Source organism: Palaemon carinicauda, chromosome 30, assembly GCF_036898095.1.
Source record: "Palaemon carinicauda isolate YSFRI2023 chromosome 30, ASM3689809v2, whole genome shotgun sequence".
In the NCBI taxonomy this organism is placed as follows: domain Eukaryota; kingdom Metazoa; phylum Arthropoda; class Malacostraca; order Decapoda; family Palaemonidae; genus Palaemon; species Palaemon carinicauda.
Genome location: NC_090754.1, coordinates 68,483,728 through 68,508,967, shown reverse-complemented (window position 1 = coordinate 68,508,967; position 25,240 = coordinate 68,483,728). Strand labels below are relative to the sequence as shown.

Genomic DNA, 25,240 nt, shown 5'->3' with positions numbered 1-25,240 from the left:
GGGTTAGGGAGCTCCACTGGACAGTCTGGAATGCTCGGGTCTTTGGTCCACGGATCAGAAGGAACTCCATTTAAGGCAAGTAACATCCCTCCTTTGCGAGATTTGTGCAAGGAAAAATGAATGTCTTGGCGGACTGCCTCAGCAGAAGAGGACAAGTCATCTCCATGGAGTGGACGTTGCACAAGACTGTGTGCGAGAAGCTATGGATGACATGGGGTCAACCCACCATAGATCTTTTTGCGACTTCACTGACAAAGAGGCTCTCGACTTACTGCTTTCCAGTTCCAGATCCAGAAGCAGCCCACATAGACGCTTTCCTGCTGGACTGGTCTCACCTGGACGTTTATGCTTTTCCACCTTTCAAGATCCTAAACAAGGTGCTGCAGAAGTTCACCTCTCACGAAGGGACCAGGTTGATGTTGGTTGCTCCATGCTGGCCCGCGAGAGAGTGGTTCACAGAGGTACTTCTATGGCTGGTAGACGTTCCAAGAAGTCTGCCGTTGCGGATGGATCTCTTGCGACAGCCTCACGTAAAGAGATTTCATCAAAGCCTCCCCACGCTTCGTCTAACTGCCTTCAGACTATCGAAAGACTCTCTTGAGCTCGAGGGTTTTCGAAGGAGGCAGCTAGAGCGATCGCGAGGGCTAGAAGATCCTCTACCATCAGGATCTATCAGTCGAAATGGGAGGTATTTAGAGGCTGGTGCAAGTCCTCCTCTATTTCCTCTTCCAAGTGCCTCTGTAGCGCAGATTGCGGATTTTCTGCTTTATCTGAGAAGCGGTCGCTCCCTCTCTGCATCCACCATTAAAGGCTACAGAAGCATGTTAGCTTCTGTTTTCAGGCATAGGGGTTTGGATCTTTCTAATAACAAAGATCTCCAAGACCTGCTTAAGTCTTCCAAGGAGCGTCATATTTCCACTCCTGCTTGGAACTTGGACGTGGTCCTACGGTTCCTTATGTCAAACAGGTTTGAACCATTAAATTCAGCCTCCCTGAAGGATCTTACCCTCAAGACACTTTTTTTGGTGTGCTTGGCTTTGGCTAAAAGGGTTAGTGAGATACATGCTTTTAGCAAGAACATCGGCTTCTCCACTAATAAAGCAGTATGCGCTCTTCAACTTGGTTTTTTGGCCAAGAATGGACTTCTGTCTCGTCCTTGGCCTAAATCATTTGATATCCCCAGTCTTTCTGAGATTGTGGGGAATGAAGTTGAAAGAGTGCTGTGCCCCGTTAGAGCTCTTAAATTTTATTTATCCAGAGCTAAACCGCTACGAGGTTGTTCAGAGGCTTTATGGTGCTCCGTTAAAAAGCCCTCTTTGCCCATGTCTAAGAATGCGTGGTCTTATTTTATTAGACTTTTGATTCGGGAGGCACACTCTCATTTAAGTGAGAAGGATCGTAATTTACTTAAAGTCAAGGCTCATGAAGTCAGAGCGATAGCAACTTCAGTAGCGTTTAAGCAAAATAGATCCATTAAAAGTATTATGGACGCGACCTTTTGGAGAGGCAAGTCGGTATTCGCTTCATATTACTTGAAAGATGTCCAGACTCTTTATGAGGACTGCTACACACTGGGACCATTCGTAGCAGCGAGTGCAGTAGTGGGTGAAGGCTCTACCACTACATTCCCTTAATCCCAATATCCTTTTAATCTACTCTTGAAATTTTTAATCTTATTTTGGGTTGTACGGGAGACTAAGAAGTCTTTCGCAATCTTTTTGATTTGGCGGGTGGTCAAAATGTTGTTTCTTGAGAGCGCCTAGATTAAGGGTATTGATGAGGTCCTGTTATAGGGGTGTTCGCCCTGGATATAACAGCTCCTGGGAGCCTTTCAGCATCCTGAGAGGATGGCTGGGCTTCGTGAGGAAAGCAGACTAATGAGGCAAAGTAATCATCAGAGTCAGCTTCCGTACCAGGTACCTATACTTAAGTTGTTTTTTTTATGAAATAATTGTCAAAAAACTCTTGAGCATATACGCCTTTATTGTATTAATACTGGTCTCTACCCACCACCATGGGTGTGAATCAGCTATTATATATTCACCGGCTAAGTTTAATATTTAAAAATGATATTTTGATTATAAAATAAATTTTTGAATATACTTACCCGGTGAATATATAAATTAAAGGCCCTCCCTTCCTCCCCGATAGAGACCCAGCGGACTGAGAAGAACTGGAGAAATTGACAAGTATATGCGGTATCTGGCCGATGGTCGGCGCTGGTGGTCACACCCGCAACCTTCATGGCGATCGCTCGCGAGTTTTTGGAATCTGTCGAGCCGTCGGAGACGTCAGCTATTATATATTCACCGGGTAAGTATATTCAAAAATTTATTTTATAATCAAAATATCATAATTGATTTTCGACTGCAATTGTTTCTTTTTGGATAGTTTCATGACGGTGTATACCTGTAATACTGAAATGTTTCATGTAAATAGTGTAGTTTATTATATTGTATTGTAAGGACATCGCTCCCTCCGACGTCCAGCATTCTCATCGAATTCTCCATTTCATTTAAATTCTCATTTTGCCACACTGTGGCTCACTGTATATATTTATTCCGCTCCCTCAGAGCTACAATTTTATGTATTTATCATTTCGTTACCTATTTCTATTGACTTGTATTTCAAGCATTTTTACATGTGAAAAAACACACATTTGTTCCGTAACCTAATACAAACCACGCTATTTACATGGGGTATTATTTTGGTGGAGCTGAAATGACGAGCCATTAAATTTTAACGAGGGTTAACTACCCCCTCGCTAGTTAGGGGGGGGGGGTAGGGAAGGGGTAGCTAGCTACCCCTTCCCCCCTCACACAGCTCAATTCACTTTTGGCTCGGACAGTGATCGGATGTCTCCGTTCCTGTCCTCGCTTGGCCAGCCATTATTGTTGTTTTGTCTTTACAGTACTTAACTACTTACATTTCTTGTACTCATATATATACTGTATGTAACATTTTTATGTTTATGTATATATCTGAGTATGGAAATCAGTAAGTTTCCTTTTCAGTGTTCACGCTTTTGTGTGTGTGTGTATGATATCTCCGTGTGGCCGCCGGCAGTCAGGCCTCTAAGTAGTAGTTCATGGTTCGCGATCTCTGTGGAGTTCGTTCACCTTTACTACATTTACTATAATTATTACATAACTCCTCTATGTGGGTGGAGTGCTTTACAATTATTTTTTTATTACTTGTTATAAATCTAATTGTTTTTTTTTGTTAACTTCAGTTTGTAGAACGTTTTCCCTTCGGGGTTGTTCGTTCTTACTTTTAGTGAACTTTCTCTGAATTGCATAGCGTAACTGTTTTAATTCTGTTTGTTACAGCTTTTGGTTTCCCCCCCCCCTCCCTTCCCATGAGTATAGGTGAGGTGGAGGGCGCTTGCCCGTTATGTAATTCTTAGGTTTTTTCCCTCGGGTTCCTCTTCGGAGTCTTCCTGGGGGAATGAATGTTAACTAATTACTGTTCATTTTTTTCACAGTTAATGATTTGCTGTTCGTTTGCCTATGGGTCTACGAAGCAGAGCTGTCTTGTGGGTTGGATCTTCGTCAGGGGCGTGTCTCTCCTCCTGGAAGTCCTCCCATGATACCGACAGCTCCTCAGTTCATCTTAGAACTCTCAGGAGGCTCGCCTCCTTGGGTGGGGACACTTCCCTTCCGAGGGAGGTTCCTTTCCCAGGTTTTGAGTTGTTTCTATTTCGGGGGAAACTTCTCTTACCTTAATTTATAATTGATATTGTGCAACTATGCTCTTGGGGCTGAGCGGTTGCATCTGCGGCTACGTTCAAGGGGCTGAGCAGCTGCAGGAGTGTTTCTTCCCCGTGGGGGAAGCTCTCCACAGAGATCCCTCTTCGGAGGCCTCTTGTTGCTGAAGGCTCAGTCTTGTTTGGGGGGCAGTTGAGTCCTCCGGTCTCCCCTGCGAGTGTTTCTTCCCCGTGAGGGAAGTTCACCACAGAGACTCCTCTTCGGAGGCCTACTGCTGCTGTTGTTGCTGTTGTTGCGGAAGGCTCGGTCTCCTTCGGGGGGCAGTGGAGTCCTACGGTCTCTCCTGCAAGTGTTTCTTCCCCGTGAGGGAAGTTCACCACAGAGACTCCTCTTCAGAGGATGGATGACCCGTCTTCCTACCCAGAGGGCGCCTTCGCTTCGCCCTCTGCGCGCGAGAGGTCTTCCTTCTCTCTACAAGGGAGTTAGGAGGCGCCTCTTTGGATCTTCATCTCCTCCCCTGTGGAGGATCCGTCTCGTCTGGAGGGGATCGTCACTGCAACTTCCTGCGGATCGTTCGCAATCCCCTACACCTACCAGACCTCCCTTCACCGTTCCTGGCTGCTGACGTGCTTTGGGCGCCTACGCAGGGTTCCCCTGCGCGCCACCTGCTCGCTTGCATGCAATGGAGCTCTAGCTCTCCTGCTTGTCAATGCTCGCCAGCGATCACCTGGGCGCTCTCATCTTCCAGAGAAGTTACAGCGCTCTCCAACGCGCCAGCGATCTCCTGGGCGCTCACCTGGGCGCTCTCCTGCTCGCCAGCGCTCACCTGGGCGCTCTCCTGCTCGCCAGCGCTCACCTGGGCGCTCTCCTGCTCGCCAGCGCTCACCTGGGCGCTCTCCTGCTCGCCAGCGCTCACCTGGGCGCTCTCCTGCTTGCCAGCTCTCACCTGGGCGCTCTCCTGCTCGCCAGCGCTCACCTGGGCGCTCTCCTGCTTGCCAGCGCTCACCTGGGCGCTCTCCTGCTCGCCAGCGCTCACCTGCTCGCCAGCGCTCACCTGGGCGCTCTCCTGCTCGCCAGCGCTCACCTGGCCGCTCTCCTGCTCGCCAGAGCTCACCTGGCCGCTCTCCTGCTCGCCAGCGCTCACCTGGCCGCTCTCCTGCTCGCCAGCGCTCGCCAGCACTCACCTGAGCGCTCTCCTGCTTGCCAGGGCTCACCTGGGTGCTCTCACCTTCCAGAGAAGTTGCAGCGCTCTCCAACGCGCCAGCAATCTCCTGCTCGCCAGCGCGCTCCAACGCGCTAGCGATCTCCTGCTCGCCAGCGCTCTCCAACTCGCCAGCTCTCTCCTGGGCGCTCTCATCCTCCAGAGAAGTTGCAGCGCCTTCCTGATGCGCTCACTGCGCACCATCATTCTCCTGCGCTCAAGCACTTTCCCTCGCGCAAGCACTCATTTGTGCTTGTGCCTGATGCGCGCCCTGTGCGCCCACGTTCGCCTGGTCCGGATGAACGCAAGGGTTCTCCTTTGCCTCGCTCGCGCTCTCCTGATCGCCCATTGATGCCTGCGCGCCCAGTTGCTCCTGCGCGCCCTTCCATTGCTGAGCGTCTTCTTAGTTTGGCGCAACCGCGCCCACGATCTTCTGCAGCTCGCCCTTCACGTCTGCATGCCTTGGTTCCTGCAGACCCTAAGAAGGGGCGCTCGCTAACGCGCTCTTCTGGCCGACGTTCTCCTGCGCTTCTGGACTTAGTCAAGAGTCTGAGCGCCCGCACGCCCGCACACCAGCGCTCCTGCGTGCCTGCGCGCGCACGTTCTTTCTTGAGTCCGTGCTCCTATGCGCCCACGCTCCCCAAGAAATCTCCTGTTCCTGTCCAGCCAACGCCCGCACGCCCGCGCGCCAGACGTCCCCAAGAAGACCTCTTGGGGATGGGAGACTTAGCTGCCAGTCCACCAAGAGGAGAGCACAGCGAGTCAGAACATGCGTTCTGGCAGGTCCTTGGATTGATGAGGGAGCTCAACAAAAACAAGGACCCGGAGACAGCCCCTCGCGAGGGGAAAGGCACCATGCTTGACGAGGTCTTTGGTGTCCAGAAGCCCCCCAAGACTAGTGCGGCTTTGCCCTGGTCAAAAGGGGTGAAAGGCGCCAGAGACAAGGTCAAAGCTCAACTCTCCGGTCTGGCCTTCTCAGGATGTTCTTCTGCCGGGTTCAAACTCCTCCCACCTCCTCTAGTCCAACAGAGGAGGTATTTCGTGATCGACAGGGAGTCTTACATGTCTCTCCCACTCCATCATTCCGTGGAAGAACTAGCAAAGGGAACTTCTTTCGAGAAGCTCTCTACCCGGCAGGTGATGTTTGCAGCGTCAGAGACCCAAAACCTGGGAAAAGTTGCGAAGAGTGCCATGCAAGCAACTTCGTGGCTTGATCTCTGGCTTGGGTCTCTGGGCATCCTATTGTGATCCGAGGATCTGTCCAAGGAGAGCAATTGGAAAGCTTTGGAGACCTTCCTCCTCTCGGGCACTCGCTCTATTGAGTTTCTAGCCCACCAGGTCACTAACCTGTGGGCCAACATGATCCTCAAAAGACGCGATTCAGTGTCCGAGAAGTGCCATCCGAAGATCCCCACTGCAGACGTCAGCAGGCTCAGTCACTCTTCTAATTTTGGAGGGGAGTTACTGGAGCCTCATGACATTGAGCAGATGGCTGAGAGTGGGAGGAGATCGAACCAAGACTCTCTCCTCCAAAGGGCCCTGACATCTCGGCCCTATAACCTCCAGCCCCTCAACAACAACATCAACAGCAGGCTCGCAAGACACCTATCAGGCTCCAGCAGCTAAGACAAGCGTGTCTAAGCCGCAGTCCTTTCAGCCGAAAGACAAGACACGGCAAGTCCTCTAAGGGAGGTAGAACTCCTAGAGGAAGCGGCAAAGGTCGCAAAAACTAGGAGTGGCAATCCCCCCACGTGTCCACCTGTGGGGGATGCTTAAAAAGTTGCGTGCAGAGGTGGCAGCAACTCGGGGCCGACCCTTGGACGGTCTCTGTGATCGGTCAAGGGTATCGCGTCCCGTTCACAACATCTCTACCTCCCCTGACAGCGAATCCAGTGTCGTTGAACTCCTATGCCTTGGGATCGGCAAAGGGGTTGGCCCTCCGGGCAGAAGTCGAGACCATGCTCAAGAAGGATGCTCTGTAGGAGGTCGACAACGGCTCCCCAGGCTTCTTCAGTCGACGCTTTCTTGTAAAGAAGGCGTTTGGAGGCTGGAGACCGGTCATCGACCTCTCAGCACTAAACAAGTTTGTCGTACAAACTCGTTTCAGTATGGAGACAGTGGACACGGTCAGACTTGCAGTGAGACCACAAGACTTTAGGTGCACTCTGGATCTGAAGGACGCGTACTTCCAGATCCCCATCCTTCCGTCTTCCAGTACTTAAGATTCAGCCTAGACGGCAAGACCTACCAGTTCAAGGTGCTGTGTTTCGGTCTCTCCATGGCACCCCAGGTGTTCACCAAGGTGTTCACTCTGATCTTGTCGTGGGCTCACAGGAACGACATCCATCTTCCTTGTTATCTGGACGACTGGCTAATCTTGGCAGACTCGGAGTCGACCCTTCTGCGACACCGAGACAGGCTTCTGGAAGTTTGCCAAGATCTAGGGATCTTGGTAAATCTCGAGAAGTCCCCTCTGCGCCCTACGAAGAAACTGGTATACCTAGGCATGAAACTAGACACGATTCTCCACAAAGCCTTTCCATCAGACGGAAGGATAGCAAGGCTGAGGAAGGTAGCAGAACCTCTCCTCAGACGAGAAGAGCTTCCAGCCACACTGTGGTTACGTCTCTTAGGCCATCTATCATCTTTGGTTCGTCTTGTTCCAAACGGCCTCCTCAGGATGAGATCCCTTCAGTGGCGGCTGAAGTCACGATGGGATCAGGGAAATGATTCCCCGGACTTCCTAGTTCCCATAGGACCTTCAGAACGGGCGGATCTTCGATGGTGGCTGGACGACGAGAACCTACGGAAGGGAGCAGATCTTCTCGTCCTCCCCCCAGATTTGACTCTGTTTACGGACGCGTCAAATGAAGGGTGGGGGGCCCCCATTCTGAACCAAAGAGCCTCAAGCCTTTGGTCAGAATCGGAAAGGTGCCTCCACATCAACCTGCTAGAATTGAAGGCCATTTTTCGGGCTCTTCAACAGTTCAACAAACCCTGGCGGGCCACTCCGTGGTGGTGATGAGCGACAACACCACAGTGGTGGCTTATATCAACAAGCAGGGAGGTACCTTCTCGCAGCAGCTATCCCATCTTGCAGTAGAGATTCTGAGATGGTCCGAAACCCGCTCGATCTCACTGTCAGGTCGCTTCATTCCTGGCAAGAGGAATGTCCTCGCTGACAGCCTCAGCAGGGCGACGCAGATAGTGAGTACCGAGTGGTCTTTGGATCCTCAGATAGCCAACAAAGTCCTGACTTTGTGGGTTTCCCCGACTGTAGACCTATTTGCGACAGCCTTGATTTTCAGGCTACCCCTTTACTGCTCTCCAGTCCCGGACCCCAAGGCTCTCTGGCAGGATGCATTTCAACACAGGTGGGACAATATGGACGTTTACTCCTTCCCACCTTTTTATCTGATGAGAAGGGTGCTCAACAAGGCCAACCTATCGGTTAACCTCTCCATGACTCTCATAGCTCCGCTATGGCATCATGCGGAATGGTTCCTGGACCTTCTGCAACTCCTAACGGAACCCCCAAGAGAACTCGCTCCACGTCACGAGCTACTCAGACAACCACATTGCAACATCTTCCACGAGGCCGTAGCTTCGCTTTGGCTTCACGCCTGGAGACTATCCAGCGACTCCTCACGGAGAGAGGATTTTCTCAGCAGGTTGCGGACAGGATGTCTCGACACCTGCGAGAATCCTCTGTCAGCGTCTACCAGGCGAAGTGGAAAGTCTTTTGTGGTTGGTGTCGTGGAAGGGGTACCTCTCCGCTCGATGCCACTATTCCAACAATAGCGGAGTTCCTTGTATATCTTCGGGAGAAAATGCGCCTTTCAGTCTCGGCGGTGAAAGGCTATCGCTCAGTCTTAAGCTTAGCCTTTGGGCTGAAAGGAGTGGATATTTCCTCTTCGTTGGAACTTTCTCTACTCATACGCAACTACGAGCTTACTTGCCCCCAGTCGGAAGTCAGACCCCCTCCTTGGAACGTGGTTCAAGTGCTCAGGGCTCTGAAAAGAGCTCCCTTTGAACCATTACGCCAGGCGTCTGATCGTCTCCTAACGTGGAAGACGGTGTTCCTACTCGCGTTGGCCTCGGCCTAACGAGTAAGTGAACTTCATGGTCTCTCCTACGACGTTGCCCATTCAAGGGTATGGGGGGAGGTAACGTTCAAGTTCGTCCCTGAGTTCATTGCTAAGACTCAAAACCCTTGGTTGTAGGAGCCAAGATTCGACTCCTTCAAGGTAACGAGTCTACGTTCTGTAACAAGTGACCCAGACCATCTGTTACTGTGCCCAGTCATGAGTCTGAGGCGCTACCTCAAAAGAACAGCTGCAGCCCGTCCTCATGTGCAAGCTTTGTTTGTGAGCACAGGGAGGACAAAGAGGGGGGTCACCAAGAACTCCATCTCTTCATGGATTCGCAAGGTGATGAGCAGCACCTTGAATCCCGACTCTCCTCCGTCACGTCGTCCCAGAGCTCACGACGTCAGGGGTGTTGCTACTTCCCTGGCCTTCAAGAGTAACTTCTCTGTGACGCAGGTTCTTGAAGCTGGGGTCTGGAACGTCAGATGACGTTCACAGCCCACTACCTGCAGGATGTGACCCACAGGAACCTCGATACGTTTTCTATCGGTCCTGTGGTGGCTGCACAACAGCTGGTCTAACCTCAGGCTCCTTATTGGACAAGTAGCAGAAAGTTGAGGGCATTGTTGCCTGGTTTTAGTCTGCGTGAATGAAAGAGTATGTCTGGCCCTTACTTCTTTCTTCATTCTCCCCTCTCTTGGGGATAGCAGCATCCAGGTCTTTGCGCAGCTGACTTCAACCTCTGCAGGTAAACCATGCTTCCTTGTGCTCCTAGTATTAGCCTTAATACTGTCGCGTCCCCCATACCCTGACGAGGTGGTATTGGGAACGTCCTAGCCTAGAGTTCCACATAAAGAACTCCAGGTCTACTGCCTAGGACGAGTCACGTTATTCTCCTTCTCACACATCCTAGTAGGCCACACGATGGTCAAACATGACAACGTGCGAGGGTTAGGGACTCCCGTTCCTTGAGTTCTACAACTCGGAATTGGAGTCACCGGGTAAAGCCGAAGCCAGAAGGCTGGGGACTTTCCGCCCTTCCGAAGGTTAAGTCACCCCATGTAAATAGCGTGGTTTGTATTAGGTTACGGAACAAATGACTAATTTCGTAGATAATTCGTATTTTTCCTACCATACAAACCTTAGCTATTTACGCAAATGTTACCCGCCAGCCCTGACCCCCAAGTCAAGTCCTACCTTTAAGTGAATTGAGCTATTCACAGTGTGTGAGGGGGAAGGGGTAGCTAGCTACCCCTTCCCTACCCCCCGCTAACTAGCGAGGGGTTAGTTAACCCTCGTTAAAATTTAATGGCTCGTCATTTCAGCTTCGCCAAAATAATACCCCATGTAAATAGCTAAGCTATGTATGGTAGGAAAAATACAAATTATCTACGAAATTTGTCATATTGTGGCGGTTAGTTCAAGCCAGATTGGCGCCTGCGCGCATGCTACTTTTCCGTCCGCACCTTGTATTATATTCTCGCACATGTTTGAATAAACCTTCTGTTGTTGTTGGTGATAGCTCGTCTCACTGTCCTTACAACTGGTGACACCGGAGTTGAAGTAGCATCAGCGGTTTTGGCTTTGCCATTAACGGACTTATTACGGCCGTGCTAACTTCTTTTACTCCGTTACTTTAGGATGAGCTTAACCGACAAATCAACTTCCCACCTCTTCGCCGACTCGTCGTTTGACCACAATGGCGGATTCAACCCGCCCATCTCGCCCAACGGCCTCGCCTCCACGCCCAAAGTCAAACTGCCGCCGTTTTCTCAACACAACACCGCTTCCTGGTTCCTGAGAGCGGACGTACTCTTTCGAGTCGCTAGGCTCAGCAACTACTGCGCCAAGGCCGACATCGTTCTCACCTCCATCCCAGAGGAGGTATTCGACAAGATTTCCCCATGGCTCGACGCCCGGGCTGGCCAAGTTTCCTACGACGACCTGAGAACGAAACTTATCGGTATCTACTCACTATCCGTTTCAGCAAGGGCACAGAAAGTCCTAGACCTCGCCGGCAAACCCATGGTGACACCTCTCCCGTCGAGGCGTGGGACGAGTTGACCGGCCTGCTAATGCTTCCCGAGACCGACAGCGCGAGATTAGCCTATCTCACGAGATTTTCCTTCGACGCCTGCCGCAGGACGTAAGGGCCCAATTGACAAACGCCAACACACTTCCGATGAACTAACTCCTGTCGAAGGCTCAGAAGCTCCACGAGGCCTCCAAAGCATCTCGCCTCGGGGCATCATCAGTATCGTCTTCGTTCTCCTCCTTCAGCTACTCTTCCATAGACTCTTCAGCAACGCCTCCTGACGACGACGACGAGATCAACACTCTAGCAAGGAGGAAACCACCGCAACTGACACATCCGAACCCTAGGCCTAATCCAGCATGGTGTTTCTACCACCAGCAGTTCGGCAGCGACGCCAAGAAATGTAGGGCACCATGCAATTTCCCTAGAAGATGATGCCAGAAGAAACCACCTACCACCATTGCAGCTGCAGGAAACCAAAGCAAGAATGGTTTCTATATCCTCGACACCGTCTCCAACCACAGACTCATGGTCGACACCGGCGCTATGCAGTCAACGTTCCCGCCGTCACAAGGCGACCTAGACCGTGGTCCCAGCAAAGACGCCCCCTCGCTTCTCGCCACCAACGGGTTTCCCATAAGGTGTTATGGGACTAGGATCCTCAGGATATCTATCCTGGGCCTTTCGTATTCCTGGCCTTTCGCCATTGCTGACGTCAGTCGCCCCCTCCTCGGTGCAGATTTCCTCGCTCACCACGGACTACTTGTCGACGTTGCCGGGAAACGCCTCATCGACACAGGAACCTGCCGGTCCTGTGCCCTGAGAGTCGGCCCTGCCACAATGTCCGTATCCGCTGTAATGACGCAGCCCTACGCCGACCTTCTACAAGAATTTCCTGACGTTTTCAAGCCCAAGCTCCGACAATCGCCGGGATCCCCTTCCAAGCACAGGATCTACCACCACATCACGACGACGGGACCTCCTACACACGCCAAATTCCGCCGCCTCTCGCCCCAGAAGCTGAGGGACGCCAAACGCACCTTTGAGGACATGGAACGCATGGGTATCTGTAAGAAAGCATCGAGCCCCTGGGCATCTCCCCTACACATGGTAAAGAAGCCTGACAGGACCTGGAGACCTTGCGGCGACTACAGGCGCCTCAACCTCATCACAACGCCCGACCACTACCCTCTGCCCAACATGCAAGACCTGACGAATGCGTTGCATGGCGCGAAATACTTCACCAAGATGGACCTTCTCAAGTCTTACTTCCAGGTCCCCATATTTCCAGAGGACATTCCGAAAATTACCATTGTGACACCGTTCGGATCCTACACCTTCACATACTCAACCTTTGGTCTACGCAATGCGGGGGCGACCTTCCAACGCCTAATGGATAGCATCCGGGACGACCTTCCATTCTGCGTCTGCTACGTCGATGACATCCTGATATTCTCAAGGACCAAGGAGGAATACCAGAGGCACGTCTGCGTCGTCCTCAAACGCCTGCAGGAGAATAGCCTGGTTGTACGTTTCGACAAATGCACATTCGGCGCTGAAGGATTAGACTTTCTCGGTCATCGCGTGTCCTCAAGTGGGGTAAAACCCATGACAACCAAGGTGGACGCTATCAGAAAGTTCCCGACACCTACGACCACCCGCCAACTTCAGGAGTTCCTGGGGATGGTCAATTACTACAGGCACTTCATCCCCAACATCGCACAGACCCTGACACCCCTCGACGACGTCCTGAAGGGAAAGGCGAAGAAACTTGAGTGGGGTTCCCCCACAACAACACGCATTCACCCGGACAAAGGACGCCCTCACAAACGCTACCACCCTGCCTTATTTCGACGACGAACGCCCCTCTGCGACTGACGACCGACGCCAGCAACGTCGCCTGTGGGGCTGTGCTGGAACAGCTCGTCGATGGTTCTCCTCGACCATTGGCATTCTTCAGCAGAAAACTGAAACCCGCCGAAACAAGATACAGCACCTTCGATAGGGATCTCCTTGCCGTCTACCTCGCCATCCGCCACTTCAGGCACATCCTGGAGGGCACACCCTTCACCATCGCGACGGACCTTCAACCCCTCGTACACGCCTTCACAAAATCGACAGATGCATGGTCCTCCCAACAACAACGTCATCTCGCATCAATCGCCAAATTCGGGTACACCATAAGCTACGTTCCCGGAAAGATAAACTCAGTCGCAGGCGCCCTTTCAAGGATTGAAATCGACGCAATCCACCTGGGAATTGACTACGCCAACCTCACATCCGAGCAGCGCACCGACCTAGAGGCACAGGATCACCTGACGGGGCCATCTGCACTCAAGATAACTGCAATTTCCCTCGGGCCAGCAGGAGTAACTATCCTCTGCGACACCAGCACTGGCTGCCCACGTCCCTGGATTCCGGCTTCCTGCAGAAGAAAAATATTCGACATCATCCATGGACTTTCACACCCCTCGGGACGCACCACTGATCGCCTCCTGTCTGAAAAGTTCATCTGGCCAGGGATCAAAAAAGACGCCCGGGAATGGGCGAAGACATGCATCAATTGCCAGACAAGCAAGATAAGCCATCACACTGAATCAGGGATAGGTGATTTTCCCCAACTGAAAAGACGTTTCGGTCACATCCACATCGACGTTGTGGGACCTTTGCCGCCTTCGGGATCTGCTCGCTACCTGCTGATAATCATTAATCGCTCCACAAGGTGGTTGGAAGCATCACCGATGACCGAAGCTACGACCCAAGCATGCGCCGCAGCCCTTTTGTCAAGCTGGGTGAGCAGATTTGGCGTTCCTGACGACATCACGACAGACAGAAACCCGCTTTCTTGTCAGAGATATGGCTCGCTCTGGCAAACCTGATGGGAACGACACTCCACAGCACCACAGCATACAACCCCGCAGCAAACGGCATGCACCGACGGAGACTGGAAATCACGACTTCCTTGGGTATTTCTCGGCCTTCGCACCGCCCCTTGCGCAGATGGCAAGCCATCGCTCGCTGAAAAGGTTTACGGAGAGGCGCTCGCAGTTACCTGCGAATTCTTTCCCACATCAACCGACGACACGCAGCTGGATCATCTTTTGGGACATCACCAGAATGTTCAGGCCATGTCTTAAAACTCACCAGGACAGAACTAAGCACTTCAAGGCAAGGAACCTTGACGACTGCGGGTATGTTTTCGTCCATGTCGACGCTCATTGACAGCCGCTAACCAGACCCTATCGAGGCCCCTACCGAGTAATCAAGAAAACGACGAAAGACTTCCTTCTCGACGTGCATGGCCAAGAGTACTGGGTCTCAATAGACCACGTGAAACCGGCGTTTCTCGAAGGAAGCGACACTGCCTCTGCAGGACCTGGCAGATCCAGAGTGCCATCTCAAAACAAGGCGCCCTATGAGAAAAAAAGCAACAAACGACGACGAGAGGTAGCGATCCATACGCCGACCGCCGACGCGCCCCTCCGTTCAAGAACAAGAGGAACCCTCCAACGGCTGAAACAATACGAAGACTAGTCTCATCAGCCCTCTACGCTGCCTGATGTCTTGTGGGGGGAGTACTTGTAAGGACATCGCTCCCTCCGTCGTCCAGCATTTTCATTGAATTCTCCATTTCATTTAAATTCTCTTCGCCACACTGTGGCTCACTGTATATATTTATTCCGCTCCCTCAGCTACAATTTTATGTATTTATCATTTCGCTATGTATTTCTATTGACTTGTATTTCAAGCATTTGTACGTGTGAAAAAACACACACATTGTGGCAGTTAGTTCAAGCCAGATTGGCGCCTGCGAGCATGCTACTTTTCCGTCCGCACCTTGTATTATATTCTCGCACATGTTTGAATAAACCATCAGTTGTTGTTGGTGATAGCTCGTCTCACTGTCCTTACAGTATAATTATTGGAACATTGTTGGAAGGGATGGATGATAATCTAATTTTCAGTTGTAATGTACTGTATATTTATTGTGTTTCCTGGTTTATGGTCTATTCCTATCACATTTTTATCATGAGACTATTGAATAATGTACTTAATGTAATACATATAATTTGATAAGTAGCTGAAGGGACGGATGATGAATTAAATCTTTTTTAGTTGATCATCCTTTCTATTGAATTTATCTTTGTAAGGGAAATTTTATTCCCTTGAAATGTACAGTAGACCCCCACCGTACGACATTAATCCGTTCCGGGGTAGGTATTATATAGTGAAAATGTCATATGGCGGGCAATAGAATAGCTAATGCGTGCAAAATCCCAGGTAAAAACATCAAAATATTATATACATATTAAAAATTAGTAACAAAATAGTATAGTAAGTACTGTACTACAATACTTATATGTAATATACATGTACTGTACAGTATGTAATTAGATAACATTATAAATAAAAATCATATACAGCACAGTACTGTAAAGGAAAAATGGAATTTTATTTACCTTTGGAGTGATGTGACTTGAGCTGGTAGTGGGTGGAGGCAGAGGAGACGGCAGATATAAAAACGTATCAATGCTAATTATGTTACACTTAATAATAAATTTATTCTTATTAAACACTTAAAATTAAAAATGCTTTTTTATATTTTTTTTTTGTCTTTTGAAATTTTTTTTATGATTTTTTTTCTAGAACTTTATTTTATACAGTAGCACTTCTTCATCTTTGCTTTATTCTTTTTTAGATTTTTTACTTGAATCACTTATATCATCTTTGCTTTCTGACACTTCTCTTTTGGAGAAATATCTATCCAAATAATCCTGTTTCTGACAACTTCTCAAAATATTTCTAGAAGGACTCGTACACTTGTCATTGACACTCTCCATAAGACGACCTGTGTGAAGTTTGTCTGGGCGTTTTTTTTTTCAATGAATCTCGTAAGGTTTTCATACCAACCGATAGCTTCCCTTTTTTCTGCCGATATCGTTTCTTCTGTCTCCCCCCCGTCCTCGCCACCACTAGAGTGGAGCTCTTCTTGGATGATGGTCAACTGCTTTGCCTCCAACTCCTTCAAGTCTTCAGTCGTAAGCTCCTCCCTGTGCTCCTCGATAAGGTTATTGACGTTAGCCTCATCGACAACACGGACCTCCCCATTGAAATTATTTCCTTAACATCACCCTCAAGGGCAGTATTATCAACGGCCTTGTCTTCGGTTGAGGGTTCGAAACTTCAAGGTCACGTTCTGCCACAACAGCTGGCCACAGTTTCTTCCATGAGGAGTTCAAGGTGCGCCGTGAAACCTCATTCCAAGCTTTATCGATCATCTTCAGGCATTGAATGATGTCAAAATGCCCCTTCCAAAATTCATGGAGGGTGAGTTGAGTGCTTTCGGTCACTTCGAAGCATCTTCTGAACAGATGCTTTGTGTAAAGCTTCTTGTAGTTGGCAATCACTTGCTGGTCCATAGGCTGGAGGAGAGGGGTGGTGTTCGGTGGCAGATAGAGAACCTTGATGAAGGAGAAGTCAGGATGTATGTTGGCCTCAAGGCCAGAAGGGTGAGCAGGGGCATTGTCCAGTACCAGGAGACATTTTAGGGGAAGATTGTTCTCTTCTAAAAATTTCTTGACAGCAGGACCGAAACAGACGTTTACCCACTCAATAAATATGGTCATCGTGGCCTATGCCTTGGCATTAGACCTCCAAAATACCGAGAGCCTATCCTCCGTGATATTTTGTGCCTTGAAGGCACGATTCTTAGTGGTACACTAGCAGTGTTGCATACCCTGCCATCTAACGAAGTGGGCGGGTGATCTCGTTTGCTTGCTGTGGGTACGTGCACTACCTGTATTAAGCATACTGCTCACTATAGCGAGTTTTACCATCTTGACTCGCAAATTCAAGAAGCTTTGACTAGCACGCATGTGAGCTCTACCTCACTAGCGCACTCGCGCAGGTAGACAGGCAAGCACAAGTAGACTACATCTTAGTTGTGCACACTGAGAAAGGTGTGTGTGCTAAAGCACCTTATCAGTTTTTGCCTTGGCAGTGCCCACCTCGCCATCGGTCTACCTTGCGAGACAAGCAGCGTGTTCATTACAAGGTAAGGTAGCTTTATCTGCCCTGACTGGCTGTTTGGTTAGTCATGTTGACGGCGTCCCCTTTCCTAGGGAAGATGAGTAAAGGGAAGAGCACAAGTCGACATCCTCTCGTGCCCTCCAATTCCTTGACACACTATCTAAGTCAACCAGGAACAGTTCTGTTCTCGAGGGACGCACCAATGTTCCTGGACTTCGTTTAGGCAGTGAAGCAGGCGATCCCTCTACCATCTAACCTTTTTCTGGCTGTTCCACCTCCGGACACTCCATATATTCCATTGGAGGCTTCAACTTCCTCCAAGGGGAGTGAAGGCCCTGATGACCCCAGGCATAGCAGTTCTGCTTGGCAGGTTCCTCCTCGTGCTGCTTCCAGACCTCCTCTTCCTCAGAAGTCTGTAAGTTATGAGAAGTATCTGACTACCAAGGCATCTACCGGCCAGGATCCTATCTTGGAGAATCTGTGGTAATTCTCATCATCCTGCAGAAGAGGAAACGGGGTCATAGGGCAAACACTCTCCTGCTGGGGGATACAGTTTATCCTCGGACTAGTATGGGATTGAGATCTCCCTGGGAGGCCTTGTTCCTGGAAAACTGTAGGCTGTTGCATATAGAGCTGGACCGACCTGAGCCTTCTGCTGCAGTAGCAGGTGCTCTTCCTCCTTCTTCCTCTGAAAGTGCAACTGCTAAGGAGGCAGAGAGGAAGGAGAGTTCCTCTCTTCTCGCAAACTTTATCATCTTTCCACGAGAAAGGAAGGACCCAAAGATCTTTCCTTAGAACTGGCACTATGGTTGAGCGTCAATTTGGAGAAGAAGGTTAGTCGGCTCCAGTGTCCGTTTCCGTAAGATCGGAACACAGCTTCCTCCCTTTGAGAGCTCACTCCTCTGCAAGAAGGAACTCAGTTGACGACTTTGGACCCTCATCTGGGCTGCTATGGGTGCTATCTTGGAGGAGGAGGAACCCTTTGACAGTGGTTTAGAACACTCTAATGGGGTGCTGCCGGTGTCTGCCTGTCACAAGATCTCTCCCCTAGAGCAGAAGGATGCAGATAATCTCTTTTTGCAGGTCCATTGCTGCATAAGGAAGGTCAACTCACTAGGGGAACCAAATCAAGTTCCTGTGGAGGGCAAGGCCATGGCCCACCAAGGCTATTGTATCCTTACTTTGGTCAAAGAGGGTTAAGGCAGCAAAGAAGAGGGCTTACACCCATGTGATGGGAGCATCACAGTCTCTCTGGTGTGTGAACACATCTCGATTACTGCCTCCTCCGTACGTACGGCAGAGAAAGTATTACAAATAGTATAGAACAATCCATATCCTCTACCTTTGATCCAGCGATTGTGGCTCTTACTCAGAACTCATCTCTGGACAAATTGATGACTTTGCGAGTGCACTTCTCTGCGAGTGACGTTGCCAACATGGAACAGGTTGCAAAGTACTCTTTGTAATCCTTTTCATGGCTTGACTATTAGTTGGGAACAGTAGGCTACCTTGTTAAGAACAAGGACTTCTCAGAAGAGGGAGGTTATGTCAGCTTTCCTCCTCTGAGGAGCTAGGACAATGGAGTTCCTAACGCAGAACATCGTCAACCATTGGGCCAAATGGCTATTGGGGTGACATGATGCCGTGGTCTCAAAGTTCCAGTGGCAGGTGCCGAGGAGACAGACAATGAGGTTATGCAACTCCTCAATGGACAGTCCCTCCCTCTTCAACATGGAGGACATTGAGGCAGTGGTAGACAGATGGCGGAAGGCAACCCAGGACTTCCTACTCCATAGAATTATTACTTCAACCCCTTACTACGCTGAGATCGTCTTTGATAAAGAGGCCCTCTTAATGAGAGAATGCCTTGATGAAGTCACTGAGCTTCAGCACGGCATTCTATTCCCGTGCTGAAACTTGGTGACGGGCAAGAGGGCTCTCGAACTTGGGGAAATTGCTCCCCCAGTTCGAATCTAAATTTCTTTCTTAATAATCTTTTTCTTCCTCTTTATATTGCTTCAACCTTCTTCTAATATTATAAACTTTCCTTCATGTTGCTGTCCCAACCCTATGAGTAAAATTTCCCATATGTATATGTGTATATATTTACATATATGTGTGTTTATTATTATTTTTTTTTCTCTCTCTTTTTATGGCATGGATGTTTCTACATCGTTATTGCCACTTGGGCGGATTTTTCTACATCCGGTATTGCTGCCTGCTTTGATGAATGGGAAAGGTGTCACGGTTGGGAGGTGTTTGTGCTCAAAGCTATATGTGAGAGTATTGGATGATCTCACCCATCCCGAAGATGGTTTGGACCTTTTTGGCGGAACTATTCTCAAGTGTTGGGTCTTCGGAATCCAGGGGGATCCAACGCTTGGGGTAGGACTCTCGGCTTTTGGCCGGAAGCCCGTCATTACAGATATGGGGAGGATGATTCCATAGTTTCTTGGTCTCAGTCCTAACAGGCGGGTTCAGCTTACACCTGTGCCTCTATATCTGTTTTGATGCTATCCTTCGGGTAGGGTATGGAGTGGACCATCTGGGAAGTATACTCTCACAGTGCCGGTAGTGGAGAGTGTAAATTTCCTTCCCAACATGTGATGCCTTAATGTTCTCAAGCAGGTAAATCAAACTTCAAAAAAATCACTCTTCTCTCTTCTTTTTTATGATGGATTCTTGTGAGAATGACCCCACCTCCCCTGGATATGCTGACTCGCCCCTGGCACTGTTGACGACCTCTGGCAATTCATTTAAAGAAAACTCCGTTGACGACGTAGGAACTAAAAAGGACTATTCTTTAAATACTCGGAAAAAGGGTAATTTGGGCAACACAGGAAAACTGAATGTCCTGCACATTACCCAAATCCCATTAGAAGCTAATTATGATGTGCTACATAAAATATTTGAGTGTTACGGATTAATAAAAGAAATTAGAATGAAACTTCAAGATGATAATTGGGAATCTTGGTTATCATTTAATTGTCATGAGGAAGCATTTAATGCAAGCCGTAATATTGTTGATATTAAAGTAGGTAATATGAGTGTTAAGGGTGCTCTGTGTGATGGGGCACCTAAAGATCTGGATGTCTACAGACCAGCAGACTGGGCTGATAAAGATATAGAGGAAGATATGCCATCCCAAAGAAAGCCAAAACCACCAATGTGGCTTCTTGCTCAATCTGTAGGAGGTACGGAAAATTATTTCAAGATCTGCAAATTTCTTCAGAGGAAGGTAGGTACGATCGCACCTGGAGATATATCTCGATTTGGTAAGAAAAGTTACTTGATAAAGGCCAAGTCATACACACAGTCTGTTATACTGTCCAATTTGAAGACAGTAAATGATGATATAAAATTGGACATCAAACCCCATCTAAACTTTAGCTTTGGAAGGGGAGTGGTTTTTAATAGGGATCTGTATGAATTTACTGAAGAGGAGATATTGGCTATGTGTCCTCTATCAGTGTGGAAAGTACATAAAGTACCTGGAACATCAATGATTGTTCTTACTTTCCAGGATGCCGATGTACCTTTCCACATAGACATAGAAAACAAAAGGATCAGAGTTTAACCTTTTAAGCAAAAGCCACTGCAATGTTATAATTGCTTTAAATTTGGACATCCCTCCAAAGTTTGCAATAGTGAAAGAATTTGTAATACTTGCTCCAATATTTACCATGGGGAATGTACATTTGAGGCAAGGTGCTTAAACTGCAACTCTAATCATAAATCTAATGATAGGAGCTGCCAGTTTTATAAGTTAGAAGAGGCTGCCCTTAATAAATCAATTATTGAACATGTAAGCGTGGGGCATGCCAAGCGATTACAGTGAACCCTCGTTTGTCGCGGTAGATAGGTTCCAGACGCGGGCGCGATAGGTGAAAATCCGCGAAGTAGTGACATCATATTTACCTATTTATTTAACATGTATATTCGGACTTTTAAAACCTTCCCTTGTACGTAGTACTGTTAACAAACCACCCTTTAATGTACAGAACACTTAATGCATGTACTACAGCACCCTAAACTAAAACAGGCACAAATATTAAAGGCGATTTTATATCATACGTTTCCTAAACACCTAAAAAGCACGATAAAAAATGGCAACCAATGTTTTGTTTACGTTCATCTCTGATCATAATGAAGAAACAAACTCATTTAGTGTACACATATATGTATAGGTTAGTTTTTGCATCGATTATATTGATTATACAGTACTGTATGTTGATTTTTTTATTACCAATGTTTTAGTTTACGTATTTTTCTTAGGACTTCCAAATGAAATTTTTTTCTTCATGACGCCGCCTGAAACGACGGCGTCATAAAGTACTGTACGCTCAGTAAACAACCACGCTCAGAACAAACAAGGCATTTAACGCGCATGATGATAGTGATAAATAATGATACAGTACATACAGTATTTACAGTAAAAGCATTTACAAAATATGTTACCTTACAAATATAATTTATACAGTATTGTACGTAGCAAAGCAGGAAAACAATTTACGAGAGAGAGAGAGAGAGAGAGAGAGAGAGAGAGAGAGAGAGAGAGAGAGAGAGAGAGAGAGAGAGAGAGAGAGAGAGAGAGATTGTTTTACGTACGTAAATGTAAATTTTAAACAAAAAAAATATGATAGGTTACAACATGTAGACTTTTAAAACCTTCCCTTTAACTTAATGCATACAGTACGTACAGTACTAAACTATAAAACAGGCACAAATACAGTTTTAGAATGTACAGTAAGAATATTAAAGTAAAAAATAAAGATTGTTACTGTACTCACCACGAAAGAAGTTGAAGAAAAACTTGAATGATGATGGCGATGAATTTGCTGCACAGTAGAAATGATGATGATGAAGCTGATGATGTGTTCTACTGTGCAGCCAGGTAGTATTTTACGTCTCTTCAGACGGAGGTGTCTTTTCCTGGGACACCTCTTCAACTTCTTCCTGGGAAACTTCTTCAATTTCTTCCGAAGGCGTACTAGAAGGAGGAACTGGCTCTTTTTTGCGAGGCTGGAAGAACATTGTGATCGGAAGTTGTTGCCGCTGCTTCTTTTTTCGATCCAAGAGCATTTTGTAGGGAGTCATGTCTTCATCGATCTTGTTGCAGAATTGCATCGAGCGAACCATATCCTCGTCCCACTCTTGCAACATTTCTTTCAACTCCTTCGCATGGTTGCAGGCCTTGGCAAGCCGTTCTAATGTTAAGCCCGTTTCTTCGACATTTTTTTGGGTCTCTTCCTGGGTATCACTCTCTTCTTCACTTTCCGATTTCGTCAGGTCTTCGAGGTCTGCGTCAGTTAGGGGCTGGTAATGGCAGTCCAACAACTCGTCGACGTCTTCAGTCGTCATGTCGCCAAACCCGTCACCTCCAATTATGGCAGCCAACTGCACAGATTTGCGTATTGCAGAGTGTTGGATTTCCGACGGAGTAAATCCCTTGTCGTCGTAAACAATCTGGGGCCACAACTTCTTCCAGCTCGCATTCACGGTTGCAGGTTTCATCTCTTGAAGTGCCTTCTGAATATTCTGCAGGCACGTGGCTATGGTGTACTGCCGCCAGTACGCCTTCAAGTTAAAATCTTCATCCTCGTCATCTTGGGCAGCATCCACACACGCAACGAGGTCCGCCAAGGTGTTCTTCGTGTAGAGGGCCTTGAACGCCCTGATAACCCCCTGGGCCATCGGTTGAATTAATGACGTGGTGTTGGGTGGCAGGAACTCAACCTGAATGCCCTCATGCGACAGGTCAGTTGCGTGTCCACCAGCGTTATCCATAAGGAGAAGGATCTTGAATGGCAAGCCCTTCTCTAAGAGATATTTGCTGACTTGCGGGATAAAACACTGATGGAACCAGTTGGAGGTCAGCATCTTCGTACTCCATGCTTTTTGATTATGCATCCAGTACACGGGAAGGAGATTCTTATTTTTATTTTTCAAAGCGCGAGGATTTTTCGACTTATAAATAAGCCCCGGCTTTAGCAAAAATCCAGCAGCATTGCCACACATCACGAGGGCAACGCGATCCTTGAATGCCTTAAAGCCAGAGGCTTTGGCTTCCTCTTTGAACAGGAAAGTTCGCGACAGCATTCTCTTCCAAAACAAGCCGGTCTCATCCATATTAAAGACTTGTTCCGGCTTGTATCCACCTTCGGCGATAATATTCTTGAACGTCTGGTTCACGTAAGTTTCAGCAGCGGCAGTGTCAGCGGAAGCAGACTCCCCATGCAGGGAAACGCTTTTCAGGGCGAAGCGTTTCTGAAACTTCGCGAACCATCCTTTGCTGGCGGAAAAACGTTTCTGAGGCTGGGAATCAGTGGATGTCCCTGGTTGAGGATCATCTGCATCATCATCATCTTCAGCATGGTTGCTGTCGTCGTCTTTAGGTTCCTTTGCAGCAAAATTCTCATATAAGCTCAAAGCCTTTGTTTGGATGGTGTTCGTATCCAACGCTATGTTCTTCTTCCGGCAGTCGGCAATCCACACAGCTAAAGCACCTTCCATGTGTACGATCGTTTTATTACGCGTTGTAACGACTCGCTTCGCTGATCTGCTAAAGGTGATTGCAGCCGTCTTTCTAATGTTCGCCTCGTCCTTCTTGATATAGCGAACAGTAGATTCGTTGATGCCAAAATGGCGGCCAGCGGACGCGTAACTTCTACCATCTTTTAACATGTCGAGAAGCGTAACCTTCTCAGCTATCGTCATCATCCTTCGGTGGCGTTTAGGCTCACTACCAGCCTTAAGAGAAGCAGAACGCTTGGGAGCCATTACAGTAGGATTTACAGTAACAAAAAGTTCAACTTAAAAAAGTCGCACACAGCACAGATTCACACACTTAAGAACGTCTACTCAGCGATACGCGGTAACAGAGAGTGGACGATCCAGCCCCGCGAGAACTTAGATGCTGCGGGTAGGAGATGCGGGCAAAACACCAATCACAGGCTAGATAACAAAAATTGAGTTCTGATTCGTCATCTATCAGCGCTTGAACCAATCACAACCCGTCTTACAGTACTATGATGCGTAGGTTACCTACTCATAGAAGATGCCCCGCGCATACCGAACGTACGTAGATTAAGTAAATACCGTAATAATAATAAATAATGATAATAATACTGTACAGTAATAATAATAATAATAATGATAATAATACTAACAATAATAATTTTATTAACAACAACAACTATAATAATACAGTGAACCCTCGTTTATCGCGGTAGATAGGTTCCAGTCGCGGCCGCGATAGGTGAAAATCCGCGAAGTAGTGACACCATATTTACCTATTTATTCAACATGTATATTCAGACTTTTAAAACCTTCCCTTGTACGTAGTTCTGTTAACAAACTACCCTTTAATGTACAGAACACTTAATGCATGTACTAAAGTACCCTAAACTAAAACAGGCACAAATATTAAAGGTGATTTTATATCATGCATTTCCTAAACACGCTAAAAAGCACGATAAAAAATGGCAACCAATGTTTTGTTTACATTTATCTCTGATCATAATGAAGAAACAAACTGGAGGTAGAGCTTTGCTTATTACCCAGACATATTTCCCATACTTTTCCCTTAGAACTACATCACATCTTCCTACTTTAGACATATATATATATATATATATATATATATATATATATATATATATATATATATATATATATATATATATATATATATATATATAGAGAGAGAGAGAGAGAGAGAGAGAGAGAGAGAGAGAGAGAGAGAGAGAGAGAGAGAGAGAGAGATATATATATATATATATATATATATATATATATATATATATATATATATCTATATATATATATATATCTATATATATATATATATCTATATATCTATATATATATATATATATATATATATATATATATATATATATATATATATATATATATATATATATATATATATATCTATATATATATGTATATATATATATATGTATATATATATATATATATATATGTATATATATATATATATATATATATATATATACATATATATATATATATATATATGTGTGTGTGTGTGTATATATATATTTATATGTATACACATATATATATATATATATATATATATATATATATATATATATATATATATTACTGTATATATATGGGTTATGGAAAAAATCCGCGAAGTGGTGAATCC

The 25,240-nt window shown here is 47.2% G+C and overlaps 1 pseudogene; it reads left to right on the top strand.

Moving 5' to 3' along the window:
- LOC137623256 (uncharacterized) overlaps nt 1-25,240 on the top strand; it is a 259,055-nt pseudogene that overhangs the window by 164,531 nt on the left and 69,284 nt on the right.